Consider the following 20495-nt stretch of genomic DNA (forward strand, 5'->3'; position numbering starts at 1 on the left):
GGAACTGTTAAAAGTTCAGTACCTGAGGATCTGAGTGGTCTGTTGGGCATGTACTTAACAAGCATGTTTGAAATATATTCTGGTGAGTGATTGTGGAGAGATTTATAGACTAGTAGTAGTATTTTAAAGTCTATTCTAGAGTTGACTGGTAACCAGTGTAGTGATTTTAAGGCTGGTGTGATGTGTGCCCTTCGTCTAGTCTTAGTGAGGACTCGTGCTGCAGCATTCTGTATCATTTGTAGCTTAGAGATTGCTTTCTTTGGTAGAAAGCACCAGAGCAGTTTTAAGTATTGGTGGGAAGACACCTGTAGATAGGGAGTCATTAACAATGGATAAAATGTCATAGGATACAGAGTCAAAAATTGTTTTGAAAAAATCGGTGGGGATGGGATCCAGCAGGCATGTGGAGGTTTTGAGTTTGGATACTACTTTCCTCAACATTTCTGTGTCAGTCAGTGTTAACAGGCTCATATGTCCATTGCATGGAGGGAGAGGATCTGTAAACGGGATGCATGGCCTTTCCTGGGTGATATTTCTCCTAATATTCATAATCTTATCTCTGAAGTAAGCTGCAAATTCCTCACATTTGGAGGTAGAGAGCAGGTTATCAGGTGTTTTTACGGCAGGGTTTATTAGGCTATCAATTGTTGAGAAGAGCACTCTTGAATTATTTCGATTGATAGATATCAATTTTGAGAAGTGGTCTTTCCTTGCATTTCTTATTGCTTTATTAAAAGCAGAGAGATGTTCTTTGAGAATATTATGGTGGACCTGTAGCTTGGTTTTTCGCCATATACGCTCAGAGCTTCTGCAGGTTCTCTTTAGTTGATATGTTTCCTTATTTCGCCAGGGAGCTTTATTATTGGTTGTGATCCTTTTCAGTTTAATAGGTGCTACAGAATCCAAGGCTGCCCTTACTCTGGTGTTAAAGGTGGTTGCCAAGTCTTCAATATGTCCTAAGGGCCCCACTTCTGGAGTTGATAAATTGTTTGTGGTCATTATTTCTCTAAAGCTATCGGCTACTGCGGAGGTAAGATAACGTTTCTTGATAAAGCGCTCAGTACTACTTTTGACTTTAGGAACCAATGCAGTGAAGAAGATACAGAAATGGTTGGAGAGAGCGAGGTCACTAATAGAGGAAACAGTGATAGTCAGGCCCTTAGTAATAACTAGATCAAGGGTGTGGCCGCGGTTGTGGGTTGGCTCAGAGATATGTTGGGTAAAATCCATGGAGTTTAGGAGGTTGATAATGTCCCTAGCTTTCGAGTATCTATCCACCTTTGCTTCATAAGATTTATTGCCTTCAATCCACGTGAAGCATTGTCAGCAGGGTTTAAAGATGTGGGAACGTATCTCCATTGTGCGACTTCTGAGTTGTCCCTGATGGTAGTTACTCTGTTTGCAACAAAGATTTGAAACCTTCGGTTCTCATTTTTTATGTACTTCAGAACTGATGTGCTATCAGTCCAAAAGCAGGTCTTCAAAGGAAGCTTTAGCTCTGATTGAAGCATTTTGTCTTCTTTAACCGCAACAACCGCTGTGAGCTCCAAGCGGGGAATGGTGACTGGCTTAAGAGGAGCCACTCTGGCTTTGCCAAATAGGAAAGCAACGTGAACCATTTCCTCCATGTTCTGCATTCTGAGATAAGTAGCCGTACCATATCCATTCTCGCTAGCGTCTGCGAAGTGGTACAACTGGGCGGTAACAATCCTCCCAAATCCTTCAGGTTTGACACATCTGTTAACTTTAAAATCTGCCATCTTTTCAATACCCGTCAGCCACTTGTTCCACTTTTGCTGGAAAGCTGGAGGTATCGGATCATCCCAATTGCACTTTGTCCTACATAACTCCTGCAACAGCAGCTTGGCAGGGAGTATGAGAGGTGCTAGGAATCCCAATGGATCATAGACAGAACTGATGATGGACAGCATGCCTCGCTTGGTTGGGGGCTTCTCCTTGGCTTTCAGCTTTTATTTGAAAGTGTCCGTCTCAATACACCATACCAATACACCAACACACCCAAAACCCAAAGGGAGCTTATCTCTGTCTAGGTCAAGCTCGTACAAGTTCTTAGACTTGAGTTCTTCTGGGATGCTTTGAAGCACTTCTCGGCTGTTACTAATCCATTGTGTGAGGGTGAACCCTCCTCTGCTGCAAATGGCTATGAGGTTCCTAACCATGGTGACTGCATCCTCTTCAGAGGGCAGGCTCTTCAGAAGGTCATCCATATAGAAGTTTCTGTTGACCGTCTCAATCACTTCTGGTGGAAAGCTGGCCTGGTTATCTTCAGCAGTCTTTCTAAGAGCAAAGCAAGCGCAGCTGGGTGAGGAAACTGCTCCAAATAAATGGACAATCATGCGATGCTCTACAAGATCTTGTTCCAGGTTACCTTGAGGCCACCATAAGAATCGTAAGTAGTCCACATGTTTCTCTGCCACCTTAACCTGGTGGAACATGGCTTTTATGTCCGCCATTATTGCCACATGTTCCAGTCTGAACCTCGTAAGGACTCCTATTAACGAGCTGGTTAGGTTCGGGCCTTGCAAGAGCTGACTGTTGAGCGAAACCCCTTTGTATTCTGCTCCGCAGTCAAACACAACTCGTAGACTTCCCTTCCGTGGATGATGCACTCCGTGGTGCGGAATATACCACACCTTTCCCGCTGGCGTTTCCTCCTGACGCTGTGGCACTTGTTCAGCATAGCCATTACTAATGATGTTCGGTTATTTTGTTTTTCCCCCACCGAACGGGGTATCAAGAAGAGCACGCGTTGTCATAACTCGTGGTTTGGTTCATTTATTCACTATGCATGAGCTTCCGAAGTTTACCACAGGTAAACCTGTGGGACAGAAAATCATGGATGTAATATTGTAGTCTTATGTTCATATAACCTCACAGCAATAAAGACCATCCTAAATTAACAATCTAAATGATAAATATAATTTGCATTTAAACAATAAACCTTTACATATTTACACATTCAATAGACAACCGGTTAACACTTCATAACAATGCAGAGCAACAAGTGTGGATCGTCATAGCAGTACTGAGAAACCGTAACAATGAAATGCAACCGAACTACATCACCCAGCCTGCACTGCGGGCAGGAAGTGTAACCGTGATACAAATCAAATAGGCGCTAGAAACCACACGCGATGTCAACAAACATTTCAGCCGGCTACTAGATTGGAAGCTTACAGCTTAACATTACAAGCCGGAGCAATAAATAACTGTTGCCTGCTAGTGCAACTATAAACAGCCACCGGACTATCTTACCACCAGGTTAAAGTGCAGAGTAGACGCTGTCATTACATACAGCCACCGGACTATCTTACCACCAGGTTGGAGTGCAGACGCTGTCATTACATTAGTGCTACATTACAAATAACGCCGCTAGCCAAAGCTAGCTAAAGCTAACAGAGTAACACAAACCAACAATTCAATAAACAGTAGTCTCTTACCGGTGGCGCGTGACTCTCCTGACAATCGCTAGGATGTGTCTAAACTCAGGTCTCTTCCGCTTATATCTACGTCGTGACCCGAAGCCCCGCCTAATTGTCAGGTAACCGGATGGATTTTAACCCTTCACTGGCCACTACCCGTGCTTCAAATCAGGTAAGCAAACAAACATGAGGTCCCCATACAGAACAGAATAAGTGTATTAAGACCCACTAAATGACTCAGAGCCTTGACTACCTCCCACTTCCCAACTGAGACCTAGTGAACGCAACAAATGACATCAGCAAGAAAGTTGGTGTACTCATCATGAAAACGTACATCTCTCTGAAGTCTCTTTTTCAGACCATGAACACGTTGCATGGCAACACAGAGGTTGTTTGGCATCGAGACATCTTCCCTTTTGAAAGGCAGTTGGAGCGTATAGTGTCCATTCTGAAGCTGAGCAGAGCTTTCCATTATCTTCACAAACTTCCTTGACATCTCTTCTTGTTCGGTAGAGGCTCTCTCAACGAAGTCATAGTTGTATTGGCTAATTAACAGTTCTTCAATTCTGTCAATGGCAGTTCGGTTGGCATAAACTGAAGGGTAGTCGTTCCCACAGTCACCGTTTCCCTGTAATGGACCATTTATTACCCACCCCAATAGGGTTCTGATCGCGTAGGGTCCATCATCATAACTATTAATCACCTCCCAAGGCTCCATCAACTTAGAGGCATTGGTGCCAATTAATAGATCAACATCAGTGTTTATGTGAGGAATCTTCACATCTCTCAAATAAGGCCATTTATCCAGCTTCCATTCGCTGATTAAATTACCTGTAGAGACAGGCATCTCTTTCTGGGTAAACACACTGGGAAGCTGATAGAAATGATTGGCAGAAAATCCTGAGCTCTCCAGACCATTAATAATGGAACTTGCTACTGCCTTGTTATGACCCATGGTGCGGAGATGAACTTTGGCCTTCCGTCCTTTAATGTTCAACCTGTCGATGAGCTTCTCAGAGCAGAAAGTACCTGTGCTCCCTGGATCCAGAAAAGCGTAGGTTTCAATGACCTTGTTTCCTTTTGAGCATTTCACCTTTACAGGTAGAATGGGGAGAATGCCATTGCAGTGGCCAGCCCCTGTATGACCACAAGTTGAAGATGTTGTGCAGCTTTCAGAAGACTTCTTTGACTGCTCAGTATCCTTCTGAGAATCCCTTTCCCTTTGTTCAATGTGTAAAACACTGGGATGTGTTCGGTTGCACTTTCTGCAAGTAATGCGCCTATCACAATTCCTACTTAAGTGTCCTGTGCCCCAGCAACCGTAACACCGACCTTTCTCCTTTAGAAAGTCCAGTTTTTCCCTGTGTGTCTTTCTTCCCAGTTGTGGACAATGTTCCAAAACATGAACACCTGCACAATACAAACAGGAAGCAGGGTTTGTCTTGGTGAAGGATATGACTTTATTCTGAGCCTTTTCCTCCTTGTCGGCATCTGCTTTGCATCCATCTTCAACAGACACGAGTCGCAAAGCTGTTTCTTTTCAGCTGTGGTTGTATCTGAGACTTGCATGGTTTTATTACTCCTTTAACAGGTGAAGAGTCCTGTATGTCACCAAAGACCGGATCTGAAGTAATTCTGATCTGGCGCTCAATGAAGTTGACAATGTCTGGGAAACGTGCCCTTTGACCTGTTCTCTCCAATATCTCACACGCCTTTGTCCTCCACTTGTCTCTGAGTTTATATGGAAACTTCTGACTCAGAATTTGTATTTTTGCTGGCATGCTTAGCTCTTCCAAATACCGAAGTTCCTCCATAGCATTGGAACATTCCCGAAGGAAGAGTCCGTAAGCTTTGAGCGCTTTAGTGTCGTCAGATTTGACACTCGGCCAGTCAGTGACCTTTTTCATGTAGGCTGCCGTTATCTTAAACTCATCTCCAAAGTGCTCCTTGAGCAGCTTCTTGGCAACGGTATATCCTTTCTCAGCAGTCATATGAAGGCAGCTGCGTACAATATCCATTGGTTGTCTATTTTTGAACTGTTCAAGGTAGTACAGACAGTCTCCTTTACAGCTAGTCTTAGCTTCCACGCAGTGCTCAAACGCCTTCATAAATGTTTGGAACTGGAGAGGATCTTGGGAGTTGGGACTTCCCGGTGTGGCAGCAACTGTGACGTTTACATTTGAACAAGGAGTGATGTTATGTTATTCTGTTGTTGCAGCAGACTGTAGAGATCTCCTGCTGTTTGATTCTGGCCTTGAGGATGTTGAGAGCCTTGAATGACAGTTGGCTTTGATGGTGACATCATATGAGGAGGTAAAGAGGTTGGAATGACAGCTGTTTCCCTTACTAATGGTGTACGGTCGCACATTCTTCCTCAACCCATGTGCAAACAGTATCCTGTTGAAAGAAGACTATGGTGGTACGACACAGCAACATAGGTCAGTCTCTTCTGCTTTTGAGGAGGACACTGCCCCCACTGTGAGTACAGATAACTTGGGATGCTCTGTTTTTGAAAAGTCTAAGGATGATGACAAACCAGCACTCTCCATGGAGGACAAAGCCTTCCTAAGCATCATGGATGAACAGGTTTACCAGGATGACAGAAACCACTGGGTGGCACCTTTGCCATTCCGCTCTCCTAGACGCCGCCTTCCTAGTAACAGAGAGCAGGCTATGAAGCGTCTCTGCTCACTGCGGAGAACTCTGGAGAGAAAACCAGAAATGCAGTGTCACTACATCAAGTTCATGCAGAAGATGCTGGATAATGATCAAGCAGAGCCTGCAGCACCTCTGGAGGAAGGTAAGTTCTTTACTGGTACCTTCCGACATTTGGTGTTTATCATCCACAAAAGCCCGACCAGATCAGGATTGTGTTTGATTCAAGTGCGGAATGTGACGGAGTGTCTCTGAATAGTGTGCTCCTTAGCGGCCCAGACTTGAACAACACCTTGTTGGGTGTTCTCCTGCGGTTCTGGAAAGAACCTGTAGCCCTGACAGTAGATGTACAGCAAATGTTTTATTGCTTTGTCGTGCAAGAAGATCATCGAGATTACCTCAGGTATCTCTGGTATGAGGATAACGACATTAGCAAGAATGTGGTGGAGTACAGGATGAAGGTGAACGTTTTCGGAAACAGCCCTTCACCTGCGGTGGCCATTTACTGCATGAGGCGAGCTGCTCAAGAAGGTGAGCGAGAACACGGATCTGATGCAAAGCAGTTTGTAGAGAGACAGTTCTACGTCGATGATGGTCTTGCCTCATTCACAACTCCTGAGGAAGCCATAGACGTCCTGAAAAGAACCAGAGAGATGTTGGCAGAGTCCAATGTGTGGCTACACAAGGTAGCATCTAACAGTGAACAAGTGATGGAAGCTTTCCCTGCAGAGGATCGTGCTAAAGACCTGAAGGACTTGGACCTTGGAGTTGATCCTCTTCCTCTTCAGCGTAGCCTGGGGCTCTCCTGGGACCTGGAAACAGACACGTTCACATTCCAGGTGTCCCATGAGGAGAAACCATTCACACGGAGAGGTCTCTTGTCCACATTCAATAGCTTGTACGACCCTCTTGGGTTTGTGGCACCCATAACGATGCAAGGAAAGGCGCTACTCGGGGAACTCTCATCTGACCATAGCGATGCGCCACTCCTCCCAGAAAAAGAAGCTGAATGGAACCTCTGGAAGAACTCTTTGAGGGCTCTCGAAGACCTGCACATCCAGAGGTGCTACATTCCAGTCTCGCTGTCTACAACCCAGAGAAGGGAACTGTGCATTTTTTCAGATGCGTCCACAGTAGCAATAGGAGCTGTGGCCTACTTGAGAGCTGATGACACTGAAGGACAATACCATGTTGGATTTGTCATGGGGAAGTCCAAACTAGCCCCTCGACCTGCTCACACCATTCCACGTCTCGAGCTGTGTGCAGCAGTACTGGCTGTTGAACTGTACGAGCTGATCCGAGATGAGATCGATCTGGATGTGGATGCTGTCAGGTTCTTCACAGACAGCAAGATTGTGCTTGGCTACATCCACAACTCCACAAGACGGTTTTATGTGTATGTATCCAACCGGGTGACGCGTATCAGAAAATCCACACACCCTGACCAGTGGAGCTACGTCTCCACAGACCTGAACCCAGCAGACCTTGCCACTAGGTCTCTACTAGCAGCTCACCTGCAACGCAGTGCTTGGTTCTCAGGCCCGGCCTTCCTGTCTCATGACAATGCAGAGGAGGCACCAAGTCAAGAGTCAAGTCTCTTCACTCTGTTGGAGCCGGAAGCTGATGCTGAGATTCGAACTGATGTTATAGCCCTGGTAACCAAAGCCTCAGAGTCTCAGCTGGGTTCTCAACGCTTCGAACGATTCTCAAGTTGGATCACACTCCGTCGGATTATAGCCCGGCTCATCCATGTTGCCAAATCTTTCCATGAGAGAGCAGAGGATGCTGAATGCAAAGGCTGGAAATGTTTCAACGATGGAGTCAGCACAGGAGAACTTTCACAGGCCAAAGCTGTGACCATTCAGTCTGTCAAGTATGATGTATTCAATGAGGAATTAGAATGTCTGGAGAAGTCAGTCCCCAGACAAAGTCCACTAAGGAAACTAAACCCTGTTCAAGATGAAGATGGTCTACTTCGGGTTGGAGGTCGCTTAGCATCTGTAGACCTGTCAAAAGAAGAAAAACACCCTGTGATCATCCCACGGACTCATCATGTTGCTATACTGCTGGTATCACTATCATGAGAAAGTGGCACACCAAGGACGACACATCACGGAAGGAGCCATCTGAGCTGCAGGATACTGGATCATTGGCAGCAAGCGTCTGGTTTCCTCTGTGATTTTCAAGTGTGTGATCTGTCGCAGGCTACGAGGGCGGTTAGAAGGCCAGAAGATGGCAAACTTGCCAGCAGACAGACTCACTCCTGAGCCACCATTCACCAATGTTGGCCTCGACGTCTTTGGCCCATGGACCGTCATGATGCGTCGCACAAGAGGAGGTAGTGCGGACAACAAACGATGGGCTGTACTTTTTACATGCATGGCTACTAGAGCTGTGCACATTGAGCTGATTGAGTTCATGTCAACAGACAGCTTTATCAATGCTCTGAGGAGGTTTTTCTCGATCCGTGGTCCAGCAAAGCTTCTACGCTCTGACAGAGGGACTAACTTTGTTGGCGCTTGTAAGGAGCTGGGCATCAATGAGAACATCGCAGCAGTGACAAACTTCCTTCAGGAGAGAGACTGCACATGGGTATTTAATCCCCCTCACTCATCCCATATGGGTGGTGCATGGGAGAGGCTCATTGGGGTAGCTAGGCGTATTCTGGACGGTATGCTGCTTCAGACAGGACCTACTCGTCTCACTCATGAGATCTTGAGTACGCTGATGGCCGAATCATGAATGCGAGACCCTTGGTGCCAGTATCAACTGACCCCGACATGCCAGCAGTCCTCACCCCAGCGATGCTACTTACTCAGAAGATGAGTGCTGTTTCCGCCCCCTCTGGAAACTTTGACATGAATGTATTGCATGGAAAGCAATGGAAACAGGTCCAGTGTCTTGCGGACACTTTTTGGAAGAGATGGAGAGGAGAATATCTGTCCACACTACAGAGTCGCAGAAAATGGACAGAAGAGAAGCCAAATGTCAATACAGGAGATGTTGTCTTGCTGAAAGACAGCCAAGTGCACAGAAATGAATGGCCAGTGGGACTGATTGTGAAAACTTTGCCAAGCAGTGACAAAAGAGTCCGTCAGGTGGAGGTGAAGATAGTCAAGGGAGGGACTGCCAAGGTATTTCTGAGGCCAGTCTCAGAGATTTTGGTCCTGCTTTCAGAGGAAACCTGCAGAAAGGATTAAAAATGCTTATAGCCAAAGGACTTTTCTTTTATTATTTAGTTAAATGGTTAGTGGGTTAAAAGTATTATTCCCAAGCGGGGAGTGTGCTGCCTTTCATTAGAAATGCATTTTAGAAATAGTTGAGTTGATTATTTTAGGTGTTTAGTGTTACACTGCCACCTAGTGGATAGTTTGGTACCTAGAGTATTTGCAGGAATTCTGCACATTTCTTCAGTTGAGAACGAGTCACGCATCAGAGCTCATGTGTTGCAGCGTTATTTTCTTGTTACGCTTCTGCCTTGGATACTATTTGTCTGTAAGTACACAAATCTTGTAGATAAGTAGTCTAATATTCACCTTTTTGTAGAAAACATGCGTTTGAGCCATTTTCTCTGTAAGAAACAATGTTTGTTTGAACATGCTCTAGCTACGCTAGCCAGCCTTTTGATGCTAGCTGATTTAGTAGACCAGGCTAACAGTTTATCATTAGTTTGTTGCTAGTCACAGTTGTATGCATGTATGTTGTATGTATTGGTATAGACACAATTTAGTTGAACATGAGAGAATGTTGTTTAGCCTGTTGAACATACTTTTTCCTGAAGATTATTTTCATGTGGATTTGACTATATATATATGGCAAATTTGATTGTATTTTGTAATTGGATTTCTCAGTGAGATTAACAACATTTCAATTGTGTAATCAGTGTGTTCGCATATCAGTAATTGTGTTTGTGTACTAATGAATGTGTATTTGATTTCTGTATTGTATTTCAGTTTTACAACGAGACTCTTTCATTAAACTTCAAGAAAAGTCAAGCCTTGTGATATTGGGAGATGTCAAGTTGTTAGCTACCTGTCTAGCTCTGCATAGTAACGCGCTGCAAGGGCAGTACATAAACTGTTACACTGTAGTGATGGAATGCATAGCTAAAAATATTGGAAGCTTAAAAACCTGGAAACTTAGCTGGAAATTACACCTTAACAGCTCATACACATATTATACATTAAAACGTTCACACAACTGTGCTGATTCGTACAATGTAAGTATCTAAGCCGTGTGAGTTATAGTTTTCGCTGTATGACGATTTGTTTGGAAACTACACTCTCCATTGGGCCCACACTCTGACTTTTGAGCTGCTCATTTTGCATTTTTACTCTTTTTCTAACTCGTCGCCATGCCTACAGTTTTTAACCTACACAGACAATTATACATAAAAAAAGTTCTTAGGATTCCTACGGTGTCAATAGCTAAGCTGTAGCCTTTATACTTTTTGAGGGAGAGCTGTCTGAAGCCGGCATGCCTTTACATTGAAGTGAATGAAGAGCAGCTCAAGCTATCAGTTGGCAGTTGGAATTTGGGGACACAAGCAGGCTCTCTTAAAGGTACAGGCACCGTTTTATGACACTGTGGTAGCATTCCTGGTAGCATGTGGTAGCATTCCTTCCTTCCTTCCTTCCTTCCTTCCTTCCTTCCTACCTTCCTTATATTCAAAGAAATATTCAGAATGACACTCTTAAATTACTTTGTAACGTACTTAAATTACTTTGTAGTCTCTTTATTATTCAGTAATTAGTTATTATTTACTGGGATGTGTGGTTATTTTATTCCTTCTAAGCACAGAATTATCACCAAATGGCCCCATAGAGCATCGGTTGAGCAGTTGTCAGTAGGCGACATGATGAGTAGGCTACAGTAGGTTATGCAGGAGACAGAGAACTTCTGACGTAAATATACTAACAGTTAAACTGACTGACTATGAACAAACAATTATTACACTTGAGTAAAGCCTTAAAATGCAAATACATTGAATTTGACTGTAGCCAGGAATGAGTTTTCCTTGCTAGTTAGCTAGCTAGCTTCTGTGGTAAAAATGGCGGGCACTGATCAAAATAATTCTACTAGCTAAGATAGAAGACAGTCTGGAACATTTCTGTGTGAGGTGAAGTCAGTTGAATGATTGAACAGAGTATATTCTAGAGATTTCAGCTTGGCTATTTATGTGAAATTTGTTATGGCTGAATTTAGGGAATGGTTATAGCAAAGTAGCATAGTTCAATCGTTTGCTGCCGGTATGAAACAAGCTTGAGCACTAATGGTTAGCATGTTCATGTAGGTCTGTCTTTATTACTACTTTATTATTATTTCAATAATATACCCCAGTACGCGAAGAAATAAAATAAAAGTTCAAGTTTCAGAATCATAGTATTGAAAAATAATCATAATGTTGAAAGAAACAGTAAGTAAATCTTTGATTGAGGAAGACAGTGTGTGGGCATTCCCGTTTCTCTCAGTGTATCTACTCCACCAACCTAACGCCGCCTTTGAGCCTTAAGTTCGACTCCACGACTACTCTGGAGTTACAGGCTTTTCACCCTCCGCCTTTTTCCTCCTCCGAACGGAACGGCGTCTCCATACCCTCTGTCTGGTGTGAGTGTTACGCATTTACCTGGAAAGGGTAAGGGATTTTGTGCCTGGCAAATGTCCAGTTGTCACTCCCTCCCTCCCTCCTTCCCTCCCTTCCTTTGATCCTCCATCGGGTTGTTGACCTGCAGTTCTATGTTGCTACAAGAGGCAGTGTTTTTTGTGCATGGCTGTAAGCGAGCGCACCTACCACAAGAGGCAGTGTTTTTTTGTGCATGGCTGTAAGGGAAAACCTCTCTCCCGTCAGCGGCTATCCCATTGGATAGTACAGGCTATTATATTAGCTTATAATAGCAGGGGTTTGCAAGCCCCAGAGGGACTAAGAGTGCACTCTACCAGGGGCATGGCTACGTCATGGGCCCTGTTTAGGGGCGTCTCTGTTCAGGACATATGTGCTGCAGCGTGTTGGTCCTTGCTTCATACATTTATTAGGTTTTACCGGTTGGACGTCACTGCTCAATGCTTAGCGCATTCGGTTCTCAGTGTTGGGTCCTCCAGCCTATCGGCATAACATGCTCGTTATCAACTGGGCCTTATAAGCCTTGGACCTGGAGAGATCATGTCCTTCGGCCCTTGTTTCAGCCCACACAGTCTTGACTTGTCGTCGGAGCGAGGCAATACGGGAGTTGTCTATATCCTTCTCATAGTTGTAAAAGAACTTTAGGTTACTTGCGTAACCCCGGTTCTTTGATAATATGAATGAAGTATCTTACCGCACATCCCTCATTGCTGTGCTCGTAGAAGAGATCGCTTCAGAATGACGTATAGGGTCCTGTCTGTGATTATATAGGGGGGTGTCACCCCGATGTCACTGTCATGACCTGTCTGTCAAGGACAGACGTGGTGTTATTGGAGCTTCCATGGTCACGACCCTGAGGAGCGTGAAAATCTTGCCATGAGCTGATCCGCTGTAACTGCCAGAAAGGGTGCACTGGACGGTGCACGTGTGCCAAAGCTGCACTTAAATGTACAGGTCTCTGTTTTTGTTCTGGATACTGTTAGATTTTTTATCATGTATGTGTTATTATTATTAGGTGGGCTAGCTTGCAGAAGCTAGCCCAACTTGTGATATTCCCACTATTTCTTTCTTTCTTTCTTTCTTTATTATTATTCTCCCGAATTTTTTGAACCTTAACTCGTTCTTCATACTTTGTGCTAGAAACTTCATTCAAACTTTAAAATGTTCATGACGTTCAGCTCTTGAACGGATCCATTCAGATTTTTGATATTTTTTATAGTTTTTTTTAGAAATGTAACTTTTAAAACTATTTTTTGTCCCATTGAAACTGCTTGAAACTGCTTTTGGAATGTTCAGAAACTTTACATTTTTAGAGTGGTGGCAGCAGTTGCTTAGAAAATATTCACACATTTTGTAAACTGCTGGCACTCCTACAGTTTTGAAAGCTCACACACATATTATACACCGAAATGTTCACACAACTGTGCTGATTCGTACAATGTAAGTATCTAAGCAGTGTGACTTATAGTTTTCACTGTATGACGATTTGTTCGGCAACTGTGCTCCTCATTGAAACGTAGCCTAAAATGTTCAGCATTTTCTCAGGATTCCTACGGTGTCAATATCTAGGCTGTGACCTTCATACTTTTTGAGAGAGAGCTGTCTGAAACCAACATGCCTTTCCATTGAAGTGAATGAAAGGATGCTCACAGTGTCAGTTGGGATTTGAATTTGGGGACACGTGCAGGATCTCTGTACAGGCACCCTTTTATGACTACTGTGGTAGCATTCATATTCCTTCCTTTCTTTCTTTCTTTCCTTCCTTCCTTCCTTCCTTCCTTCCATCCATCCATCCAACTTTCCTTCCTTTCTTTCCTTCTTCCATCCTTCCTTTCCTTCTTCCTTCCTTCCATCCATCCTTCCATCCATCCATCCTTCCTTCCTTCCTTCCTTCCTTCCTTCCTTCCTTCCTTCCTTCCTTCCTTCCTTCCTTCCTTCCTTCCTTCCTTCCTTCCTTCCTTCCTTCCATCCTTCTTCCCTTCCTTCCTTCCTTCCTTCCTTCCTTCCTTCCTTCCTTCCTTCCTTCCTTCCTTCCTTCCATCTATCCTTCCTTCCTTCCTTCCTTCCTTCCTTCTTTCCTTCCATCCATCCATCCATCCATCCATCCATCCATCCATCCATCCATCCATCCATCCATCCATCCATCCATCCTTCTTTCTTTCTTTCTTTCTTTCTTTCTTTCTTTCTTTCTTTCTTTCTTTCTTTCTTTCTTTCTTTCTTTCTTTCTTTCTTTCTTTCTTTCTTTCTTTCTTTCTTTCTTTCTTTCTTTCCTTCTTTCCTTCCTTCCTTCCTTCCTTCCTTCCTTCCTTCCTTCCTTCCTTTCCTTCCTTTCCTTTCCTTCCTTATATTCAAAGAAATATTCAGAATGACACTCTTTTTCAGGCTGCAAACTCATATTAATATATTTTCTCCTCTTTCAGCTATTGAACGCAATAAAACTGAGTTATGATGAGTGGTCTAATCTATTTTTGAGTGTAGTACTATCAGTACTTATAACACCTACTGCTTTTCACTGCTACTGCTTCTAACCTCAACTTCCATACAACACCTCCACAGCTACTGCTCCGCCCGGGGTGGGCTATAGACACATGGTCTCCAATAAGGGGTGCATGGGGATGGCCTGGCAATCACTGACCTGCCCCCCACAACCTCTGACCTGAGGGGGCGGAGTCTCACCACCACGCCACTATCCACGCCACCGTCCCCACATCTCAGACCCTGAGTTGGCTAAAGACGCATTTTTCACGGTTGGATGCATGTGGGTGGTCCGGGGAGCTTTACACTGTCCTAGACTGGCTCTGACCCGAGGGGGCGGAGTCTCGTCACCACGCCACTATCCACGCCACTGTCCCCACATCTCAGCCCCTGAGTGAGCTACAGACACACGGTCTTCACTGTTGGGTGCATGGAGATTGCCCGGAGGTCTTCATGGTGGAGTCAGGTAGGTGGCCCGGAGAGGGGTACACTGTCCCCGACTGGCTCTGACCTGAGGGGGAGGAGTCTCACCACCACGCCATTATCCACGCCACGGGCCCCACAACTCAACCCCTGAGTGGGCTAGAGACACAGTCTTCATTGGTGGATGCATGGAAATTGCCCAGAGGTCACTGTACTGTCCCCGACTAGCTGTGACCCAAGGGGGCGGGGCCTAACCAGCACGCCACTATCCACACCACGGGCCCCACAACTCAGCCCCTGAGTGGGCTAGAGACACACGGTCTTCACCGGTGGGTGCACGGAGATTGCCTGGTCCGTAGTAGTTCTAGCAGTAGCTGTTACATACAGCTGCAGCAGCTAGCCCACCTCACATTTTCCCCAGGAAATGTACTTTCTAGTAATCATTACTGTTATTATTTTGGAAATAAGCCACCTTTTTGCACCGTTCCCCTCCCTACGTGTGCATAATTTGACCTAAATGCATTTTCTTGAATTCTGGTGATTTCACCAACAGAATGGGCACCCCAAACTTAGTGGGAAATGACACCATAAGTGTTTTTCTACTGTGTTTGGTTCCAAAGTTAAGCATGTTTGAACATTATTGGCGGCCATCTTGAATTTGACCTCTCCCGGGCCTCAGGGGTCAAATCTGACTTCCCTCCACATCTGAAAATAAATCTTATGGCATTTACTAACTATGGTAGAAATGTCATGCTTTTTTCAAAAAATGCACGATTTATGTGGTTATCCGCTGTACTAGAAGGCCACTTCAACATTTAAGTACAACAAGAATGCCCAATATTTATGTTTTTTTTTTTATTTCCATTACTAACGTTCAGATTTCCAATAATATAGGACTGGGTTTTTATTTGTATATCAATTGAATATGAATAGGTAGTTTGAATAGGTATGAAACAACTAGAAAACACTAACATTTTTTTTAAAGAATTTGGCGGGCTGGATTACATTATATATTTGGCATCATTTTGGGGCCTCCCCCCTCTGTAATTCAGAGGGGGGAGGAGGGCCGGAAATGGCCCCCGGGCCTTGAGTTTGACACCCCTGGTCTAGCCCGTTCCTAGGCTGAGAGGTGAGGAATTTAATTCACCTCCACCCCCTAATTTTTGAGGAAAAAAAAGTTGTGTCTCAACATGTTTTTAAGTTTTCAGGATTTTAAGGTCTCACAGCTCCGCCTAGGAACGGGCTAGACACGCATGGGTGGTGAATCTGTAATCAGAATCACTTGTACTACATTTGTGTGAAAATAGGAGAAACACTTTTTTTGCCTGAAAAAACAATAAGGTATGGTGTTTTTTTCAGACCAAATTTCCTTTTTTCTCAGGTCTTTCACAGGTATGTATTACAAGCAATTCTGATTAGAGATCTGTCACCCAGGGGTGTCTAGCTCCTTCCTAGGCTGAGCAGTGAGTGATGTAATTCAGCTCTGCCCCCTGATTTTTGAGGAAAAAAAAGTTATTTAAAAATGAAGAAAACACATCTAGTAGAGAGCAGAGAACCCCAGGAGTAAAAACATAGTCCAGAGTCGATTTGACCTTCCTATCGTGATATAGCCTGTAAGACCTTGTGCCAAGGGTTGGTATCTCTGCTCAACTTTGTCGTAAGACGTTTCCAAAGATACAGGTGCATAGAAGTTGTCCTAGTGAGGATAGATGGTCAATCCCAAGCTTCTAGGGGGCTCCACTGAGGAGTGGGAGGGGTTAAAAAAAAGTCTACGCACACAAAGTATTTGAGTTGTGTTTTGGGTGAAGTGGACAGTAGACCCTGCGTGGCTGAAAGCGTCTGGTCATCATGTTCTTATAATAAGCGACCATGTGAGCTCTGCCCTGCTCTGCTCTGTTCTGCTGTGCGTTCATCTGAGCCGGAACGATACATTAGCTTCAGAGCCGAAGCTCCTCTCTACTGCGGCACGGCCCAGTGTGTGTGTGTATGTGTGTGTGTGTGTTTGTGTGTGTGTGTGTGCGTGCGTGTGTGCGCATGCGCGCGTGCGTGTGTTTGTCATCACGTGGGGGTAATAATGTATGATGTATTTTTAGTTGCTGTTGCTAAGTGCACCCCTCCAAGGCAAGTGTGGTGTTGTTGAAATTGTCTTGTCTGCTCCTCCTGCATCACCACAACATTGTTGATGATGTTGTGGTGGTGGTGGTGGTGCTCTTCTCCACGCGTAGCTGTCTGATAGGGTGCGGGTAGGGTAGGGTAATCTGGCATCTCACCCTGCCACAAGGATCTGGTCAATGCTGAGATACTATGGTGGTGATTTATCCTGCTGTACAGACTCCTGAGCAGAGTAGATTAGAACAGAGTAGAGTAGAGCAGAACAGTAGAGTATCGAGTAGAATATAGAGTAGAGTAGAACAAAGTAGAGTAGAGATTAGCAGTGTAGAGCAGAGCAGAGTAGAGCAGAGTAGATTAGAGTAGAACAGAGTAGAGTAGAACAGAGTAGAGTAGATTAGAGTAGAACACAACGGTGTAGAGTAGAATACGTCAGAGTAGAGATTAGTAGAGTAGAAGAGCAGAGTAGAACAGGGTAAAGTGTAGAGCAGAGTAGAGTAGAACAGTAGAGTAGAACAAATTAGAGTAGAGATTAGCAGTGTAGAGCAGAGCACCATAGATTAGAGTAGAGTAGAACCGAGTAGAGCAGAACAGGGTAAAGTGTAGAGCAGAGTAGAGTAGAACAGTAGAGTAGAACAAATTAGAGTAGAGATTAGCAGTGTAGAGCAGAGCACCATAGATTAGAGTAGATTAGAACCGAGTAGAGCAGAATAGATTACAGTAGAACACAACGGTATAGAGTAGAGTAGAATACATCAGAGTAGAGATTAGCAGAGTAGAGTAGAAGAGTAGAGCAGAGTACAACAGAGTAGAACAGAGTAGAACAGAACAGGGTAGAGTAGAACAGGGTAGAGTAGAACAGAGTAGAGTAGAACAGAGTAGGGGAGGATAATATATATTTTAATAATACCTGTGGGGAAAATGTGGGGGTTCAGCAGTGGAAAAGGTAGAGTAGAACAGAACAGAGTACAGTGGAATAGAGCAGAGTAGAATAGAGCAGAGTAGAGTAGGGCAGAGTAGAGTAGAGCAGAGCAGAGTAGAGTAGAGTAGAACAGAGTAGAGTAGAACACAGTAGAACACAGCAGAGCAGAGCAGAGTAGAACACAGTAGAGCAGAGTAGAGTAGGGCAGAGTAGAGTAGAACACAGTAGAACACAGCAGAGTAGAGCAGAGCAGAGTAGAACACAGTAGAGCAGAGTAGAACACAGTAGAGCAGAGCAGAGTAGAGTAGGGTAGATTAGAACACAGCAGAGTAGAGTAGGGTAGATTATAACACAGTAGAGCAGAGTAGAACACAGTAGAGCAGAGTAGAACACAGTAGAGCAGAGCAGAGTAGAGTAGGGTAGATTAGAACACAGCAGAGCAGAGTAGAGTAGGGTAGATTATAACACAGTAGAGCAGAGTAGAACACAGTAGAGCAGAGTAGAACACAGTAGAGCAGAGCAGAGTAGAGTAGGGTAGATTAGAACACAGCAGAGCAGAGTAGGGTAGATTATAACACAGTAGAGCAGAGTAGAACACAGTAGAGCAGAGTAGAACACAGTAGAGCACAGTACAGCAGAGCAGAGCAGAGTAGAACAGAGTAGAGCATGAGTAGAGTAGGGGAGAGTAGAGTAGAACACAGAAGAGGAGAGAGAGAGAGAGCTATAACCTGAGCAGAGAGGAGGGTTGAGTTCCAGCTCCCAGACCAGAGCCTCTGGTTTGGTTTAGGTACTTGTAAGCTTCATTAGTTACTATCTTGCTTCTAGAACCTAGAATCATACACAACAGCCACTGTCGAAGTGCAACCATTATGAAATTGCACTGTTAGTGCTCACTGTTAGTAAATATTAGCCCCCCCAAAAAAGTTACGTTAGTATATTGGTAGTATTTTAGAGCAGTGTTAACGTTAGTATAGCCCAAGTACCGTAGTCAAGTTGTATCTTTGGCAGAGCTGTAGAGCCAGATGCTGTCAGGCTGGTGACTCACAAAGAAACAGCCCCTCCCCCCTGGGCCTCTCCCCCCTCATCAACCTCCTCCTCTACCCCTCTCCTATCCTTCACCCTCTCTGTCTCTCTCTCACCCTCACCTCTGTTCCACCATCTAAGCCTCCATCAGTTAATCTGGGTGTTATCCAGCCGGTAGGAGACTCTGTCTGCATACTGAGCAGACGGGCTGTTAAAACCCTTCCACTTCCTGTCTCCTTTTAAAGGATGGAACCGTGCATGCGCATACTCATTTTACAATCATCCATAATTCAATCTGAATACATAATTCCATATTTAATGGGAAATAAAAATATGCAATAAAAAATGCAACAGTCCCCAAGGGAACCAGGAAGAGACATGTTGGAAAGACAAAGAGAATTTGGTGTAAATTATTTATTCATTTCACATTAGTCATTTTCACTAATTGCTGTTAACAGATCAGGTGGCGTGATGTTAAAGGAGTAGTAAAGGGAAAATGCATGTTTAGCCCTGTTTTAAGGTTACTTATGATCATATACAATGGTTCAGATCAAAAAGTTGACAAAACTAGCACTTTTGAGAAAGTCTGATAATTGTTCTACCACCGTTTTGGTCATACAATGAAAGTGGGCACCTTGAAAAATCTTTCAAAAACATGTTAAACTCTCGATTTCAAAGACAAGAAGCTCACCGAGGGGGTAATTTGTGTCCGTTGGTGTTCTGACATCAAATTCGCTGCAAAGTATGAATCCTGTAGGGTTTTATGGATCATTTTATGAAATCCATTGACTTGTATTGAAGCGACCGTTGCAGATGTTTAGATCAATCCGCAGAGGGGATTCAGGAAGCGGAACTACTTACGGTAGCTATTTTTATTGTTTATGTTGCTAGGCTACCTAGTTTGTGGAAGTTTACACACGTATGTGCTGCGACTAAATAGTTCTATGCTAAATATTTTAAAAAGCCTTTCCAGATGAACTAGAATCTTACGTTATGGTGAATTATATGTCAGAACGCCAACTAACACCTCGGTTAGTTTCTTGTCTTTAAAATTGAACGTTTAACATGTTTTTTGAAAGATTTTTCAAGGTGCCCACCCACATCCATTGTATGATCTAAACGGTGGTAGAGCAATTATCAGACTTTCTGAAAAGTGCTAGTTTTGTCAACGTTTTGATCTGACCCATTGTATATGATCATAAGTAACCTTAAAACAGGGCTAAACATGCATTTTCCCTTTACTACTCCTTTAACCCCCCTCCCCCCCCCCCCATTACAGAGAGCGCCCCCTCCAGTCCCAACTCTGCCTCTCAGGGATGACTGCACCACACCCAAGTGCCCTCAGTATCAACGCTATTACAGGACCACATTTACAATAGTGCTTTCTGAAGGCATATCATCATTAGACAGTACTGTATATTGTTTCTGGAAATAGACACACACATACACACGCACACATACATATACACGCACACACACGCTACCAGTTAGCCAGATAAAGCACTCATCAGTCATACTCTAGTGATTAAAGCCATCCATAGTGTGTGTGTGTACGCGCTCGTGTGTGTGTGTGTGTGTGTGTGTGTGTGTGTGTGTTTCCGTTTCCCTAGGCTGGGCTGTAGTCCATTCTGTCCCAGATCAGATACTCTCTGCATGTTAATTTCAACTCACTGACCTATGAATCATGGCTTGACCGTCAGCCAATAGCATGGCTGGATACCCGGCCATGTGACCACACCAGGACATGGTGCTGACTTTGAACAATTGATTAGTTCTATTCTGGTGGGAAGTGCAGGACAGACACAGCACTCAGAGAGGAGAACCG

The sequence above is a fragment of the Borostomias antarcticus genome (genome assembly GCF_949987555.1).
Source record: "Borostomias antarcticus genome assembly, chromosome: 27".
Classification (NCBI taxonomy): Eukaryota; Metazoa; Chordata; class Actinopteri; order Stomiiformes; family Stomiidae; genus Borostomias; species Borostomias antarcticus.